Raw genomic sequence first — 18,960 nt, forward strand, 5'->3', positions numbered from 1 at the left:
AAGCAAACAAATATTTATATAAAGAAGCAGCTGAAGTGGTAGCTGATAACGATTTAGGGTCAAATCGATACAAATTACTTCTGATGATCACTGAAACTTGAGAACAAATGATACCTCTCTAAAAAGAAACAAGATTTCGCGCCTTCAACTTTGTTTTATCTTTGTCTTCATCATTAATGACATATCAGGAGGCATATGCCACCAAACGTGGAGTCTTTTGTAGCTTATTTTCTTTATCTTAATAACATTGCGTTTACTTGTATAATACAATGCAACTGTTATAATTTTCAGTAATTTTCATACTTTTCTTTTCTTTCTCAGGTCTTCCATTTGTATTGCAATTTATTGTTAAATTTTCTTGCATTACCATCAAATTATATTTTGATTGATCATTTTACTCGTACACGCATAAGCTTAATTAGAAGCGTTATGCTTAGGTGCAAACGATAGGTCCAAATTTTTGAGTTAACATTCCAACGAATGTCATTAAATTTTCAGATATCGATCTCTAATACTTCTTTAAAATTTAAAAAAAAGTCATATTTTTTTATATATGGAATGAACCTTCGATATTAAGCATTTTGAAAAATACGAAAATGTAACTTCATCAATCCATAATTCCTTCATCAATCAATCCTTAATTTTTTAATGATCCTTAATTTTTCGAATTTTTTAAACGTTTTTTTCCCGTCCTTAAAAGAAACCTCAAATTTTTTTTTCATTATTATTTTTGCAATGAAAGCACTTAATAAACGATAATAAGTACGCAATAGATTTTGATTTTAATACACTCTGATAAACTTTGACTTTGGTTTTGATTCAGAGTTCCAACCTTTAAAATATTCGAAACTCTCATTATACACAGAGCGGATATGAGATAGCAAACTTCAATTATAAAAATGACTGTAGTAACGCGTACAAAATATCTAGTGCACTGGCAGGACATTTATTTGTGTTATGATCTGAAAATGTTTGTGATGGCATTATGATCACAAGACGATAATAACAGACTTTAAACATGGAATGGTAGTTGGAGCTAGATGTATGGGATATTCCATTGATGAACTTATGTAGGAATTCACCATTCCTAAGTCTACAGTGTCGAGAATACCTAATTCCAGGCATAACCTCCCACAGTAGACAAAGTAGTGGCCGACCGCCTGCACTTAATGACCGAGACCACCGACGTGTGCTTAGAATTTTTTGTGTCAACAGACAAGCAACACAGGGTGATATAAACTCAGGAATCAACAGGACAGGTGGGCAAGGATAGTGATCTGCAGGCTACGAAGGTATTGAACCAGACCCAGATTTTATGCCTGCCACATTATTGGTTTCATCTATTTTTAAATTATCGTTTGTTTGAAAAATACATTTATAGTTTTTTATTTTTTAATCATATATTCTTAGATTAACTTTCTTAATGATTACAAGTTCTAATGTAAAATGTTTTATTTAAGTTTAATGCCAATATTCTGTAAGAGTTAATGGCGCACATAAAAAGAGGGATGGATGACCTTAGAAAATGACCACATGGACTTGGGTCTCTTTTTTTAATTTTGTGTCCTATCTTTATTCTCTTCATTTTAGTTTGTTATGTCAAGTTAGCGCTACGAAAATAAGAAATTGTTTTTCAATGAAACATCACTTTGGGATTAAGGTAAGCAATCAGATTTTCTTTGTCTTATTTCAAGTTAGATTTTAATCAAAGATAAGAAGAAATGTATATTGGTGATTTTTTAAGGCTATGTCTCGATATGTGATTGATTATTTTATAATATTTGACCTATTCTGCCTTTTTTTTTAAATAAAAATTCCTCAGAAATCAAATTTCAAAAAATGTCAGGCATTTAAAATTCAATTTCAAAAGAGCTATTCGGTCAATTTTGCTCAAATTTTGTGTTTTGCTAAAGAAAATTACGATCTTTAAGAAGATGTAAAAATTTTTATACCTCATAATTGAAATTCATTTTGACTAATATAAATTGAAATAATAAAAAAGTAAGAAATAAAAGTGTTATTTTTTTGCGTGGAATTATCTTTGGATTAACGAATTTCATAATTGTGGGCAATATTTTTTTTAAATTCAATCTAAAAGTTCTGAAGTTGTGGCGAAATATGAAAAAAGTAAAATTAATGAGACCAAACTTTCGACTGCTTTCCGCACCAAACAACTAGAAAAAATTTCTCGAATAGAATCAGGACAATTATCTTAAACACTCATTTATCTTAAATTAAATGTATCTCAAGAGTTATTTATTTAACGAGTAATTAAAAAATTAGAAATAAGATTTAAATTAGCTAATTTATTTGAAAGTAATTTTATTTGAATGTAATTTTATTTTTATTGAATGCAACGTGAGAACTTTTAAATAAAATTTAAAAAACGAAAAATTTCCCACAATTGGGTATAATATGAAAAAAACACAACTACTTCGATTTAGTAGGAACAACATATGACGCAATGCTAAACGAATGGAATTTAGTTGTTGTTTATTTAGTTATTGTTATTAGTAGTTGTTGCTATTTGTTTTAGTTGTTGTTGTTTATTTAGTTGTATTTAGTTTCAATAACTTTTCTTTATAATGCAATAAAATCTGGCGAGCAGCTATTTAAACGATCGAACACTTCGTTTGTTTATTTGTGGCTTGAAGTTAGGCTCGCAGAAAATGCCGTTCATGGGTTAAATTTAGTAGGAACAACACAACCTGTGACGTAGGCTATATTATACCCAATTATGAAATTCGTCAATCCAAAGATAATTCCACGCAAAAATTAACACTTATTTCGTATTTTTACTTATTTTATAGAAAAAGGGCAAAAAGTATTAGGATCTTTTGATACTGGAGGCTTTCTGTTAATTTCTTAATGAATCACTCTATTGCTTTAGATAACTTTAAAATATAATTCATTGATTTAAATTGTTTTGGATGTAAAATAGAAATATAGATCTATAAGAAATTTAATGACGTACTTCTAATGCAAAACTTCTTAATAATAATTCAAGATAAATATTTTATTAAAAATATTTTTTTCACTTAATTGCAACAAATTATATCTTTTTATAAAAAATTTATGTTATCAGTCGCTATAAATTTTCAATATCTCGCAAATAATAAATTCATGTACAATAAACTTAGTATATAATGTTATCAAAGTACGCAAAAAGGTTTTTTCTTTAAATTTTATTTATGAACATCGCGTTTGTTTTAAAACTTTTTGGTTAATGTTTTTATCAGTCTCATATTTAAAATAAAAAAGCAAACAAATATTTCCCATATAAGTTTTAATGTATCATATTTAAAAGAACAATAAAATGAAATCATTGAACTATGAAGTTTCTAACAAAGTCAATATTGACAATTTGCTTTTCTTACCATTTGTTTTGTCAAGAAACTGAAATAATCACTCTTTGTTACTAAGTAATGACAATTGTAGTCTTAAGAGGTACTTGATATTTATTTTTGTTTTCAAACAAAACTTTATCTTAAAACATGAATCAATTTTAGTTTTCGCTCCTAACAATGCTTCACTTTTTTACCACTATTGAAAATTGCATTTCCTTAATAGAAGTCACTGTTTTGGGTTGCTACCGGATCCCAAGAATTGCGTTGGTTCAATTTAAAACAAAGCCTTTTTTTAAACTGAGTTCTAAAAGCTTGTCATTTTATATACTAGAAATCCTATAGCAATTTATACTATTGTTGTTTTTCCATAGACCTGTAATGCAAATAAAGCAAGCCCGCTGTCATATTTTCTCTTCCCTCTTTGTCTCCAACATCAGTTTGTACATTCCTCTCGTTCCGTTAATTTGGCAGAGAAAGAAGAGGAATCATGTGACAATTGAGATGAGTTTTCTTTTTTGGTACATTCATGTTTTATACACATAAAGACACTGGAAGAAAGCTGAAAGCATTAAAGGACAGAAGCATTAAAGTTAGCGAAGCAGTAAAACATTTGATTATTTTTTGGAATGTTGTAGTTTTCTCTTCTTGGACTTTTCTAGTTTAAACATCATTTTAGAATTCCATTTTTTTCTATGTGTAAAAATTGCATACATTTATTTTCGGTTTTACAAAATAAAGAGAATATTAATTTTTGAATAGTTTTAAAAATGGTAAAAATGTATGTTAAAATCCGAATTCCATGAGCATGTACAGTTGAAAGTCAACAGCAAAAATGAAAGCCCTATTATAAACTTGAAAAAGAAAGTAAAATTTGATCAGCCTAGAGGATTTAAAAAGATACAAACAGTTTTCCAAAAACTTCCTGAACTCATGAATTGTGTTCCTATTGATTTATTCTAGAACTACTTCAGAAGAATGTTTCGAACATATCGTCAATATGTATCGTCAATATCGTCAATTAAAGCTTTGCAGAATATTTAAACTTTTTATGTATTTTTAAAAATGATGTTTTATAATTTTCGGAGTTTCTAAATGCATGCCATTCCATTCTAGCTGAAGTTATGCCCCGAAACGTATCTGAGGAAATCGTAACCACTAACAGTAAAAAAAATGTCCTGCAAAATTATTATGTTCCAAAAATGGAACACAGTTAAAAACGTATAAGGAGTATTTTCATTTACTTTTTTTATCGTCTTTAAATATAATCAAGTATTTAACTTATCAAATTTCAATTCATTTCCATTACCTTTCACTTGGAGAAAAATATTCTGGTTAAATTACCGTATTGCATAGTTATGACATTTCTGGTAAAAAATAAATCATTCATTTGGTAATTCTTCCTTTCATAATATAAGGATTTACCAGAAATTCAGGTTTTGAAAATTAGTACCTCACATTTAGTAAGAAATACAAACCAAAAAGTTATATTTTACCGAATAAATAGTTTTTATTCTATTTCGTGATATCGTGATAAAATTACCAAATTTTATCTCATGCTATTAAATCACATTTTATTGCTAATTTCAACAAAATCTCTCATCATTAATTTAGGCAAAAGCACTTCGATAAAAACTACCGATCTTTTTGGTTTCTATAAAACCGGAAAAAAATGGTCAATTTTACACTATTCTGGTAGTTTTGACCATACTTTTCTATAAAATAAACGGTTAAACGCAATTTATATTGAAAATAGTTCAACAGAAAGAATCTTATTTATAAAAAGTTTTATTTTTAGGATAATTATTAATAAGTACCTTTTTTTTCTATTTTTCTTCCCACTGACGGTCCTGCACGTAAAAAGTTGCATTTTAACGTGCAGTCTTCTCTGCATAGCAAAACCGGTTTTCCCATGTTAATAGATAGTTGAATAGTGTATAGGGGAGAAACATTCTCCCAAATTTACCCATTTGCTTAACCGCCAAAGGGTTAACCTCAATATTTATTTGTATATAAAAGTTCAGCTCGTTCAGCGTTTGACACTTGCAATGGCATCATTTGAAACGAACAAATATTTTTAAGTATATAAATATATTACTATTGCTGAAAGTGAAAATTTTAACCAATGCATTATATAGTTTAAGCTATCCTTTGAATGTTAAAAAGCGGTGATAAATTTTATAATCCTTCCCATATTTGTAATGACGTGATTCTTGGAAAATGTAGGAAGACAACTAAGCCGATTGTTATTCATAGTGTGAATATAACTCCAATATTGAAAATGTAAATTTATATTCATGATGTAGGAGAAAACGACTAGCTAATATCCATCTTCATGCTGAAGACCCTTATTTTTTATTTTGAATGAAATTTTAGTTTTTCAGTTTCATCAGCGTTGGAGCGAATAGGTATAAAAGTACTTTGAAAAATAAATTTTACATTAATATATTTTTGTTTACACATGTCTGTTTTCCAAGTCATTGGTTTGAAACAAAATTTATGGTCTGGAATGGAATACGTGGAAATTAACATTTTTACGAAATGTTATTAAGGGTAAATTTAGTTCTTTTAATTGCAAGTATGTTTTCAAGACAAGCCTTAATTAATTAAAATTATCATTCATTTCCTTTTTTTGTTTCCAGTTTGTACTTATTTCCAGGTTATTTCTATTCCAATTTTCTGTTTGCACTTATTTTTTAATTTTTTTAATGGGAAAAAATAAAAACATGCAAATGTAGCATGTTTTTGAAACTGTTTAAAAGAGAAAATCGGAAATGTGAGTGAATAAATGAAAAAGAATTTTTTTGCACCATCCCAAAAAAAGGGCTTCTTAAAAAAATAATAGTAATATGTTGGCCTCATGAGTTCAGTTATGTTCACGGAGTTTTCAATAAGTTCTGTACAGAAAAAAAGATTTATAGTAAAAGCTCCATATAATTAGTATGACATATTATATGAATATTCTGATATTACGACAAATTTTCAAATTAAAAATTATATTATTAAAGGTGAAAAAATATTTATAACAAATTACAGATTGAACTAGAATTTTTCTGCTGTGTTTTTTATTTATTTATTATTTATTAGTATATATATATCTATATATATNAATTATTTTCGAAATTTATTTGCATAAAAAGTTAAAATTAACTTTTCAACTTTGTCTCTCTGAGTCTCTTATGTTGAATTACTTACTATTAGCTTAAAATGACTGTTTTCTTAACTTCTAAGCTAATATGCTATTTTTCTGGTATTTAAAATTTGGTTAATTTCCAATTTATTATTTTTTTCTTTAGCAAATGGCAGTAAAGTACACTGCTGTCTGTAAGATCATGTAACTAAATAAATATACAAAAAAAAATTTAATTATTTTGAAGACTTTAAATTTGAAAATTTTTTTTCTCCGAATTATCATGCTACCAAAGAATCACCTATATGGGTCATTCTCACGAAAACTGTCATTTTTCAGTTCATAAAGTCCAGAAAAAGTAAAGTGAATTACAAGCTCTCACAGTACTGAGGGGATGATTTCAACGATTTTTTCAACACTGCGAAAATGGAAAAGAAATCCTCATGCCTTGAATACATTAAGGGATATACGTGTTTACCAGCAAATAGTATTATCTTGAGAAACTAATACTATTGCTTGGTTATTTGTACGTGACACAATTTTTCAGTAAGAATTGTATGAACATACATGTAAAAGGGAATAAATAAGAACTAAATGACAAACATTCTATGTCTTCATCGGGGAACACTACTGTTATATATATATACTATAATTATGTTGAGAATATGTTAACCTCTGGTCCTTGTACAATTTTAAAGTTAGACTCTTCCCTTTCTCATTCACAGTACTGTTACGAATAAAATAAAAAGTTCTTGTCTTTAGGACTACACTAAACGCAATTTTATTCCTTCTATTTTAAATTGTGCTCGTTTCTATGCCCTTCCTGAAATTCACAATCCTTAACTTGCTTTTAGACCTATTGTCTTGTACGTTAATACCCCGTGATAGATACGTTAGATAGCACGCATCATCTCGCCTAACTTCCAAAAATGTTCATACTAGTAAATAGTTCCATGATTTTGCTTCCCGACTAGCATGTCCTCCCTCCCCCCAAGAAAACTATGCTCTTTCTTGATGCTGTTTCGTTTTTCACTTATGTCCCTATTTCTAATGCTATTTATTGATCAAAACTAAGATCGTAAGAATTCCACGACTCTTTTATTGAAAATTGAAGATATTATTTCCCTTGTCACTTCCAGAATTCGGAGAACTGTTTTTCCATTCAATGCTAATTTTTATAAACAAATTGAGGGTTTAATCTCGCGCACCCCCTCTCTCTTATTCTTTGTGACATATTTATAAATTATTTCGAAGAAAATTTTTTGATTGTGGTTGACATGGTAAAAAAGATATGTACGATACCTTTGTCTCAGTGCTTAGTGATTCACTTTCAGTTTACAACTCGGTTGTCCCCTACATACAATTTACTTTAGACGTGAAAATTAATTTTACTATACCTTTTTCAGAAAACTAACTAAACTAAATAGTTGACATGAAATACCCTGATCCTTTTTCCGCCTCAGTTTATCATTTTGAAGGCACCTTTGTTCTCTCTTGTTGGAACTTAGCTTCCTTCTCACTCACTTGCTTTTAACCAAGGACTTAACCCTTCTATAGATTCTTCAGCTGTTACTAAACTCACTAGACCCAAACTTCCCTCCTCTTCTAATCCTTACAGATAATTTGTTGTATTACGGTTTTTTATACCTTTTTGGTCGGGAAGTCATTATTAGGCTTGTTAGCGATATTATATTTCAGCCGCTTAAAGATCCTGCTAGTTTTGATAATCACTGGGACATTTACCCCATTCCTTGCCATAGTAGCCTTGGGTACATCAGACAAACTGGCAGCGCTTTAAAATTCGCACTTTAGTAACACGATAGATATGTCCGTTTAGAAGAATGCGAGAAAAAAATCAAGAATTTCTTCTAATTGTTGGAGTTTTGGGCATAAATTCAAAATTATTTCCTCCCAGGTCACTTGAGCTCTTCTTAGTGCCCTGGAATTTTGTTTTTTTTAAGTTGAATGATGATTCCCCTGTTAACTACAACAAATCAATATCTCTGGGGGTATTGGATTGGAGATCGATCCCTCTCTGATTCAGATCAAAATTACGATCTGTGGATGAATGAATGAATGGATGTATGAATGGGTCCGCCCTATAAACGGGTGCGACGTATGGTGTAGTAGAAGTCGGATTCTTGGCCATAGATGGCGCCTCTGAAAAACAAGAAACGCGCACTCTGCCTTAAGTTTGCTCGGTTTCGCCAAGCAGGCTTGCCCGTGTGGCAAGTGGCATTAGAAACAACAATCTGTTAACTACATTAGTTTCTTCCGAACTCTCCGTAGCGAGGGGGTATGCATTTTACCCTGATTCACTGCCTCTGTGCCCCAGTGATTTTTCTTGTTTTGTGCTTCTCCTTTTTTTTCTCTCTCTTGGCTACTTTTTTATTTATTTATTTTAGTTTTAGCTTTATTACTCACCTTTATTTTTCCATTTTTAGCTGGCAATTTCAAGTTTTATTTTTCAAATCATTTTGTTTCTTTTTACCTGCATCTGAAATTTGAAGCGTCGAAAACGGGCGTCTGTTGACTAGCACTTGAAACGTGTCGACTGTTATTTCTAATTTGTATATTTTTTAAGCGACGGGAGTTTTTTTTTATCGCGTATCATTAAGGTTTGTTTCATATACCTGTATGCCTTAAAATATCTTGTTCTGTAGGAAAGAAATGCTTTTTTTCTGATTAATGTTTACAGTTAACTTAAAAAATATATAAGTTACTTTCGAACTTCAAAGTTTTAACTCTTAAAGCTATAACTTTCTGACACCCTACTAATTATCTGCCTTTTTTGATGCACTATTATTTTCTTAAAATGACTTAATAAATAATATTAAATGAAATAATATTTGAAAATAATAATTTTTTTTAATTCTCAAAACGCATTTAACTGTATTTCCTTTTGGAATACGAACAGTGAAATATACGTACTTCCTGTAGTTTTCGAAAGAAAATCGATATTCAATTAAAAGCGAGATCATGATTGCTCTCTATCAAATCAAATAAGTCCCAATCCTGTTTCGATGCTCAATGCTACAGATAAATCTAACTTTAAACTGGCATTATTCGAAAATTTTCTACTAATGAGCAAATTTGAGAGCAATCGTGTCAGAAGCTTTAGCAGTGGGAAGAATTTTTCATTGTTTATCGGACAAAATATAAAGCAATTCAAATCAAATTACTTAAACGAAGTCAAAGTTGAATTAACAGTTTTAAAGAAGAACGTAAAAGAATAAAAACGTTTAGAAGCTATTCAATTCGATGAACTATTCAGACGGGATCAAAACTATCATTTCAACTTTATGCAATTAGAGTAATTAATTCTGTAAAATTTATTTTTTATGATGATTGCAGAGTTTGAAAATATATCATAATTAGTCTGAAAAATTTAAATTTTATTATTGGTATTTTAGGCACTCGAATGTAATAAATAGATCCTAAAAAATATGCTAGCAATATGTTCTGAAAGCAATTTAAATTGAAAAATCGAACATTAAAACTTAATCTTCCGACTTTGATCGACGGGTTTTTCGACCTTCAAAATAAAATATAAGAGAGATGTTTTAAATAAATAATTTCAATTTCTAGTCAGAAATGTGGGCGAAAGTTTAATAAAACAAACAAAAATTTAACAATGTCACATAAATTTAATTTGTAATACCGATTAAATATTTAGCATATTTCTCCAAATTTTCAATTTAATATTAATTTTTTACGGGAAATCTGAAGAGGAATATAAATGCCCTTTATACGATTTTTATTAAATGACATAAATTATAAATGGCATTTAAAATTATGTTTCACATAATATTACTTTTGTATAAACATTTTTATTTTAAATAGGTTATAAAATGCTCTATCAGTGCAATTATTTCTCAAGATATGGGGAAAATTTTAAAACAATGATACGCAACTGAAAGTTTAAACTTTTTGCACACTTCTTCAAAATAAACTGTGGAAACCATATTCTAAGATTTATGAATGTATGATCTCTACATTATTAAAATATGCAGAAACCATATTTTAACAATTTTGGAATCCCTTCTATATTTCTCAGATCAAAAAAATTAAATTTGCAGACATGCCTGAAATAAATTTTTCTGCGCAATTTTTTTATTTAGACTCTAATGGTATTTAACTGGTTTGAATATCTGTCTATCATTATATGTGGGAGATTCTTTTTACTACTTTTACTGAACCTTGTCTCAAAGAAATATATTTAAGAAAAACTTAGATCCTCACCAAAAACGCATCAGAGTGCTGAAGGGATGATTTCAACGATTTTTTCAACACTGGGAAAATGGAAAAGAAATCCTCATGTTTTGAATACATTAAGGGATATACGTGTTTACAAGCAAATAGTATTATCTTGAAAAACTTCTACTATTGCTTGGATATTTGTACGTGACAAAATTTTTCAGTAAGAATTGTATAAACATACATATAAAAGGGAATAAATAAGAACTTAATAATAAACATTCTATGTCTTCATCAGTGAACACTACTGTGATATTAATTCCGTTTTCCTCACAGACGCACTAAATAAGTTGTGACTAGTGACTGACATTTTATCATTCATACGATGGTGGCATGTCTGATTTTTCTTCTTCTTTCATCTGTTACTTTCTAAGTTTAGTTTGTCTACCAGAGAAAAATTTCTGGAATGTATGATAACTTTCGTTATTCACATTTATTTACTTTAAAAAAAAAGCTTAGTATATTACTTGCTTTCAAAAGAAGTATCGATAGAAGAAGAACGAAAAGTAGGAAGATTCGCAGAAAGACAAAATGGAATTGGCAAAGAATTGAGCATTCAGACATTTTATAAGTTTCTTTGGTAAATATTGTTGCGAGAAAAAAAATACTCTTGGATTTCGAGGATTTCAAGGTTTTCAGAAATATCTTGAATTTTAAAGTTCAAGAGTTTCTAACAGAAAAGCTGTTGATTTATAACTTAGTTTTTATACACTTTATATCATTTTATATCTTTTTGGTTTGTTTTTATCTAAATGTATATATAAACAGGGATTCGTTAAAATATATTTGTTCTCACTGGTTATAGTTAATTTGTTGATTTAAAATGATTTGAAATTGAGAAAAATAAACACAGAAATAGTCAAAGCTATCACTTATATTCAGGATTTAAAAAAAGTGCTGAAAGTTAGGATAAATACTTAAAAGTTTTTTAACTTAGTAATTTTTTATGTATCGAACTACAAAAGAAATCTAAAACGGATACTGAATTATGAGGGATTCTGTCTGAAACAAATAACTTTAAAAATTACAACTTGAAGACAAAATACTTTATTACCAAATTCCAGTTTAACGTGAAAATGGAAGAATACAGAAATTAAAAAAAAATAATAAATATATGAAAATCGCCAAAAGAAGATATAACCTGATTTGTGGAAGGATATAATAAGTAAGCAATATTTCTTGAAAATTAAAATTGTATAAAACAATGCTTTAAACAATCTAGAAAAACTTAAAAATTTAAGTTAGATTATTCTTAAAATAACTCTCAATACTTTTCGAAAATTTCTTTCTGAAATAAAAATTTTCTATCCCTATAGCAAAAATTCAAACTATATTACCTTGGAGTGACATAATTTACTCTAGATCTTTCAGCATTTATAAACTAAGTTAAATTAAAGAATATTTTTAAAGAAAAAGATATATAGAATACTTAAATCTAGAAAAAAAATTAAGGTAAGCAATTCAATATTATTATTTTTCTCAAATAAATACGAATTTTCGCAAGACTACTGCTAAACTAGCTGTTCAATTTATTCATTTTAGGAATTTATAATAAATATGTAAATATCTTATTTTCATGGATTTTAATGAATATATTAAAAGTGAAACTTATATCATCAGTTTTAGGAATGTGCACTTAGATTTGCAAATATTTGGAAATTGAGAAATATGACAAGAATTAGCTAATACAATAAAGAAGCGTAGCATAATTTTGATTTCAGTTTCTTTATAAAAAGGATCTGAATCGTAAAATTCACGACACAAAATGCATATCAGAACAGAGAGAAATATAAAAAGGATCAACATGTTGCTTAAAATCCGAGTGATAAGAATACTTCTGATCGAACTTTTGCAAGAGCAAAACATTAAATAATACCAAAGCTTATTATTTTAGAACTCACTATATTAAACTCGCACTTAGTTTAAGTTTTTAAGAATGGTAAAAATGTTTAAGAGCATAGAAACATTATGTTGGTTATCAAACACTTTAAGAACTTAAAAAAATTTGGAATAATTATAACAATCAATGGAATGATTTAACAATGTTAAAATAAGGATATGTTCCACTTAGAGCATCTAAGCAAGGATAAGAAATAAATCTTTGATTTTTCTGAGGCAAATTAAGAAATACCATTTTGTTAGACTCCTCTATAGTCACTTTAAAGCTGAGAAAACACGCACAACATTTGAGTAAAAATACTTTAAACAAACCGTAACACAATTACCACTTCCCATTTTCATCTGAATACTTTAGACATTTAACGTAACGGGCATATAATTAATTTAGTGATGACTTTTGCTTTTAATTAATTATTGAATGTAAGAATTATAGGCGCAAGGTCCAAAAAATGGCATGCTGGCCAAGCAAACGGGTTTTGTTTTCAGCAGATGTAAGACAAATCATATTTGTTTTACCAAAATACATTATATTGTTAAAAATACGCATGACAAGCAAAATGTTTACTGTTATTTTCAATTCTCGATTATATTCGAGTGGAAAAATTATGGCAGCATAAAATACAAGGCCGCTCGAATTATCTCGAGTGTGCACAGTTTGGCCTGTTTAGAGCTCTGGAATTAACTCGAGCTCGCAAGTTCAGAGGTTAATCGCAGAGCTAAAAGAATAGTTTCAGCTTCGGCCGTAAAAATTTAACAAACATCAGGAATTTTAAAACTGTACAGGGAATAAAAGCAATGAGAACGCCACAACAGACATGTCCGAGAGATTTTGAGTCATCTGTAAGTATAGGGACGTATTGAGGAGAAACTGATGACGATTAGAAATGAAGAGATACTGAAATATAATAGGAGATACTTGAGCTTTATTATATGCAACAGACAGAGAACCAAACTGTATTGTGAGATGGCTCATGGTGAAATAAGCAAATGAACTGATTGCGATGGTGAATCGCAAATTTTTAATTAAGTAATAAATTCTGATATTCAGGCATTTTTAAAATACAAACGAGTAATAAAGATAACACAAACTGTAAATATGTGCTTCATGGGTTTAGTTAATATAATATTTATTACTTTTACCTTTAGATATTTCTTATAGCAGACTTTAATGTCTGATTATGGTTCCAAAAATTCTAAAAAGGTTTTTTTCTTTTTCTTGTAACACATACGTTTTTAAAATGACTAGTTAAGGTGGGTGTCCATTAATATTAAAAGGAATAAAAGATTCTGCTTGAAGGTTGAGACATTTTAAGTCTTTAAATATATATTTTCTTAATTTATCTTAAGCATCTGCGTTTTTTTAAGATTAGATGAAAGATACAACACAATTGAAGAAGAACAATACAATTACTAAAGGCATTTAGCTGATTTTTCTGTAGACACTGTTGACCAACGAGCTTGGAAGTGAATTGTAGAACGATGGAAGTAAAGAGAGAATGCAATGGCACTCACACGGGCACACCCACATCAGCCCCCCTCACTCCTCACATACGGATGCAATAAGGTCGGGCATGGAAGCATACAAGTTACTTATGAAGTTCTGAATCTTATCGTTCCACAGTTTGCAGTAAAAAACCACAAAATTGAATAAACATGGAGACTTTCTAACTTGCTATCTAAAGTGGTTCCAGAAAATTTCATTGGGTGACAAATCTGGGGATCGTGCAGGACACGGAAACGTGCTAATCTTTTCATTTTATAACGATGTTTTTTCCATGAAGCGCAACGTTGAAACAATAAAAAAAAACATACTTTTCAATGGTGCATGCAAAAATCTCAAAGAGAGGGGTGGAAAATATTGCACAATAATCCAAAAAATATTAGCAATGTGTAGCAGAAAGCGTCATGCCATAATTTTAACTATGTTTTAAGATTTTAACCAGTAGCAATTTTTTCAACAATAAAATTTTGTATTTTCGATATCGCTTTTAAACTAAACGACCACGGAAAGTGATGATTGCTTACAAACCATCATCTAGAAATATATAAACTGTGGAGAGAAAAAACACGATTCAAATCGGCACTCCAGATCTCAAACTAACATCCATGCCGACTAACTTTTATTTATATATATATAAGGGTGATTCTCATGAAATACGACGATTGTCCGTCTTTTGCTCCCAGATCTAATACTATACTACTAAAAGAACTTTTTTTTAAAAAAAAAATTATATATAGCATCGCTGTTAGCATTTTAAAAGGACTTTGCATTAGCATTGACTGTTTTGTATATTTAAAAAATTTTATTGAATTTCAAAATGTCATTTTCATGGTATGTCTCAAACAGTATTTCCAATAATAACTAGTTTCAAAACTTCCAGTAAATTTTTCAATATCTGATTTTTTTGCCTCAACCATTGTAAGAATTTCTAGAATATATGCAGAAGGTATTATTTGCATAATATATAAACATAATATAGTTAAGTAGTAGGGGAGACAGATTGCTTTCGAAATCTTCAAAAAAAGTGCATCTTTTGAATATCCGAGATTTGTCTCGTTTCCTAAATGGGGCTTTCTATTTGAGTGATTGTGTATATTGTATTCAACCATTCGAGAGTTATACCTTTTTGGAATGATCAGGAAAGTGCAAAGGATACAAAATTACGAATATGAAATAAAGCACAATATTTTTATAAAGAATCATGTAAGTTTTGATGCATCAGTAACTGATCTTTTTTATATACCGTTATTACGAAAACCTTCATAAGAATATTACTTGAAAACATATTATTCCTGTTGATCGTGTAGAGATTTATTTTTAGACTATGTCAACCATCATCTATCAAAAGGTACATCATGATAGAATCAAGTTAACATGTCTTGTATACTAGGGAATTGTTATTTAATATTTATGGTGGTTAGTTACGCCACATTACTCCCCTTCCAAAATTTTTTCTCTGATAGAATTCGATGAACAGATTCCACTAGTTGATTCATACATTTTTTTATTTTATTTATTTCACTTTTTCTCATTATATTTTTTCTTCATTTTTTTGTTTTATAGAATTTTGCTCATTACATTTTGTTTTCATTTCTTTTTGTTTTTTTTTGTTTATAGCATTTCGCTCATTATATATTTATTTTTTGTTTATTGACAGGGTGACTTTATTTACTTCCCCTGATTTTTTTTCCTTTCTTTTCTTTGAGCAGTATATTTTTTAAGCAAATCAACTGTTTCATGTGAATCCTCCATCAATATTGGTGGGTTTTTTTTTTCACGTCCGGAGGTCACCAATGTGGAATTTTAATTTTCGAGTGTGTCAACCATCATCTATCAAAAGGTACCTCATGATGGAATCAAGTTAACATGTCTTGTATAGTAGGGAATTGTTATTTAGGGAATTGGTGGAAAAAATTTATTTTATTTCCAATTCCTTAAAATATTAATACCCTGAAAATTAATACCACTGGAAAAAAATTTTTCTGAAAACCCGTTGTAGAATTCTTATCAGAACCTATTCGCCAATTACCATATTACCAGTAGTACATAATACCGTCAGATGAATTAAGCGTCATCTGTGAATGTGAATTTTTTACGGTTTTCTTAAATGAATTCCCCATTAATCTTTTTTCCATGAGCTTAGCTCTTGAGTAAATAGCTTACTTTAATTAATACACATTATCAGTATTAATTGAGCTTTAGTGTCAATAATAACATGCAAATTTTTTTACGGTTACCCAAAACGCGAATAAGTATCTTTCCTACTTACTTTTGCTTTTGAGTTCAGAAGTTACTTTTTTTATTTCCATTAATACATATTACCAACATTAATTAAGCATCGTTGTCGTCAATGATAGTATGACGATTTCTTACTGTTGTTCAAGACAAATAAATACCTTTACTCCATTTCTTTCGTTTTCCAGTATATTGCTTATTTCATTTATTTCAATATGCATATATTACCTTAATTAATTAATCATAATAGGCGTAATTAAGATTCATTGGTGCCAATTTTTTATGTTTCTCTCAAGCGAATTAGTACCACTTTCCCATTAACACGTAGAATGCCACGCTAATTTTACATGGCTTGCCCGTCTGGCCAAAATAATTTTCTAGTATGCGTTGCATATTTTGATGAAATACTATTTACTACACAACAGTTAATTTTTGTAATCATTCGTGACGCATTTAATTCACTGAGGTCATCGGTGACCCCCGTGGAGCTACGACCATACTTAGTACCGGTCCCCGGTGACCCCCGTGGAGCTACGACCATACTTAGTACCGGTCCCCGGTGACCCCCATGGCATTTAACGTGTTAATTCTTGCTTTTGAAAATATAAATGGGTTTTTTCCTATTCCATTACAGTTGGTTTTAAATAAGTAATCTATATTATATAAAACGCTAATACGTATGTATCAATAAAATCGGTGATATTTCTTTTGTCGCGTTGGCAACAGTTTTCCTTTTTAATTGATAGGCTTCGGAGCGCAAGAGCACGTAGTGAGCATTATATGTCTGATCGGGTGAATTCTCACCGAATTATCAAAAACATTCTCACAAAATTATCTTCATCGAAGCCGATGCTTTACATCCGGCGTTCAGTACTATTTCATATTGTTTTACAACACATGGTTTTAGCCCTCTGGAGGAAAAGACTTTGAAACAAAACTTACAACAGTTACTTTTCTCAACAACAGAAATTTAGAATAGTGTGATTAAGAAGAATATTTGAACTGTTTGCAATTTCAAATTAATATTGAAATGCACAGGTTTAGAATTTTCTACAGTGAAAAGTTTTCGGAACTTCAGTGTTCAAAAAGGTTTACGAAAGCTAGACGTTAAGAGCGTATCCATTGAGCGAGCATCGGATTGCGAAGCAATCCGAAATGAACTGCGAAAGCAGTTCCGGAGGTTGGTGAGCACCAGCGAGCAGGGGGCGAAGCTTCCTAGTTTATTGTTAAATGTTTCATGATGAAAAATGAAATGTGTGGTTATTCCCTTACCATTCAACTCTTTTTCGCAAATTTACAAAACAACTTCGAAAACTGATAGAAACCTTTTTAAATTTTGAAGACTTTCAAATCAAACATTTTTCATAAGTTACCAAATACAATTCACCACAAAAGTATGAAGAAAAAAAATGAAATATTTTCCTCTAATGCATAGTATAAAAAGACTACTTTAACTACTCATATCTTGTTCAAGTTTTAATGATATATTTTTTTTCTTCAAATTTTAAAATGATATTTTTCTATCAATTAAAAATTACTCCAAAAATTTGTTTAATTTTATTGAATATTTTTACAGTAATAGTAAAAAAACATTAGATGAAATTATTTGTTTGTTAATAAAAAATATCTATATTTCCATGAATATTAAAGTTAGACTTATGAAATTTTATGCAGATATTGCAAATAATAATAATAAAAAAAGTAATCGATACAAGCTACAAGCTTATTGCTGTATTTTCTGGCACGGGGTGGTCAAAGACCCATTTTTTTCGCTCTGCAAACTTAAATAATGGAAACTCAACGAGAACTGATAAACCAAAATTGAAGCCATCTAATAAGTCGGAAAAATTATGGTAAATTCTGAGCATCATTGGTTAAACGATACTATGAGTGTAAACTAATCTTAAGTGATATTTCCTGTTTTATATTATGGTCTATCGAATAACATGAAGTTGCAACGAAACAACAAAAATATTATGCATTAGGTATCATGAAATCATGAATGTGTAGTATGGCGATATTAAGGTACTTATCCGTTTCGGAAGGCTGCAAGGAAACTATTACCACAGTACCCATATTAGGCAACTATATAAGCATAATTGGTTCTCATTACCACAGCACCAATAGAGATAATACTAGTTATTTAGAAAAACGTTTAAAGGAAGTAATATAAATAAAATAACAGCACTTGGTATCAGACAAAGTGTAAATTTTGTGACGTAGACCACGCGTGCCACCATGTAAAGTTCATTGAATTCATCTGGCATAGCGAATATAAAATAATCAAATATTTAAATACGTGCAATAATCTATTTTTTGATCAAAGGAAGCTATAAGCTAGCAATTATCACTGTATCTTTAAAATATGTAAATTGATAAGTTAAATTTAAAACAATGGCTAACGCTTAATTAACCAATCAGAAGATTCCTTTAGGGTTTTCGCTGATCCTGCTAGAACGATGTATCGTAGAATGTTCTAATGTTGATAGTGACCTTCCTCGTGCTTGAAACTATCTGTATCCCAAATTTCATCGCTTTCTGTCGGATGGTTTAGGAGTCTATACAGGACATACATGCCTTTATTATATATATAT

Source organism: Parasteatoda tepidariorum, chromosome 7, assembly GCF_043381705.1.
Source record: "Parasteatoda tepidariorum isolate YZ-2023 chromosome 7, CAS_Ptep_4.0, whole genome shotgun sequence".
NCBI lineage: Eukaryota > Metazoa > Arthropoda > Arachnida > Araneae > Theridiidae > Parasteatoda > Parasteatoda tepidariorum.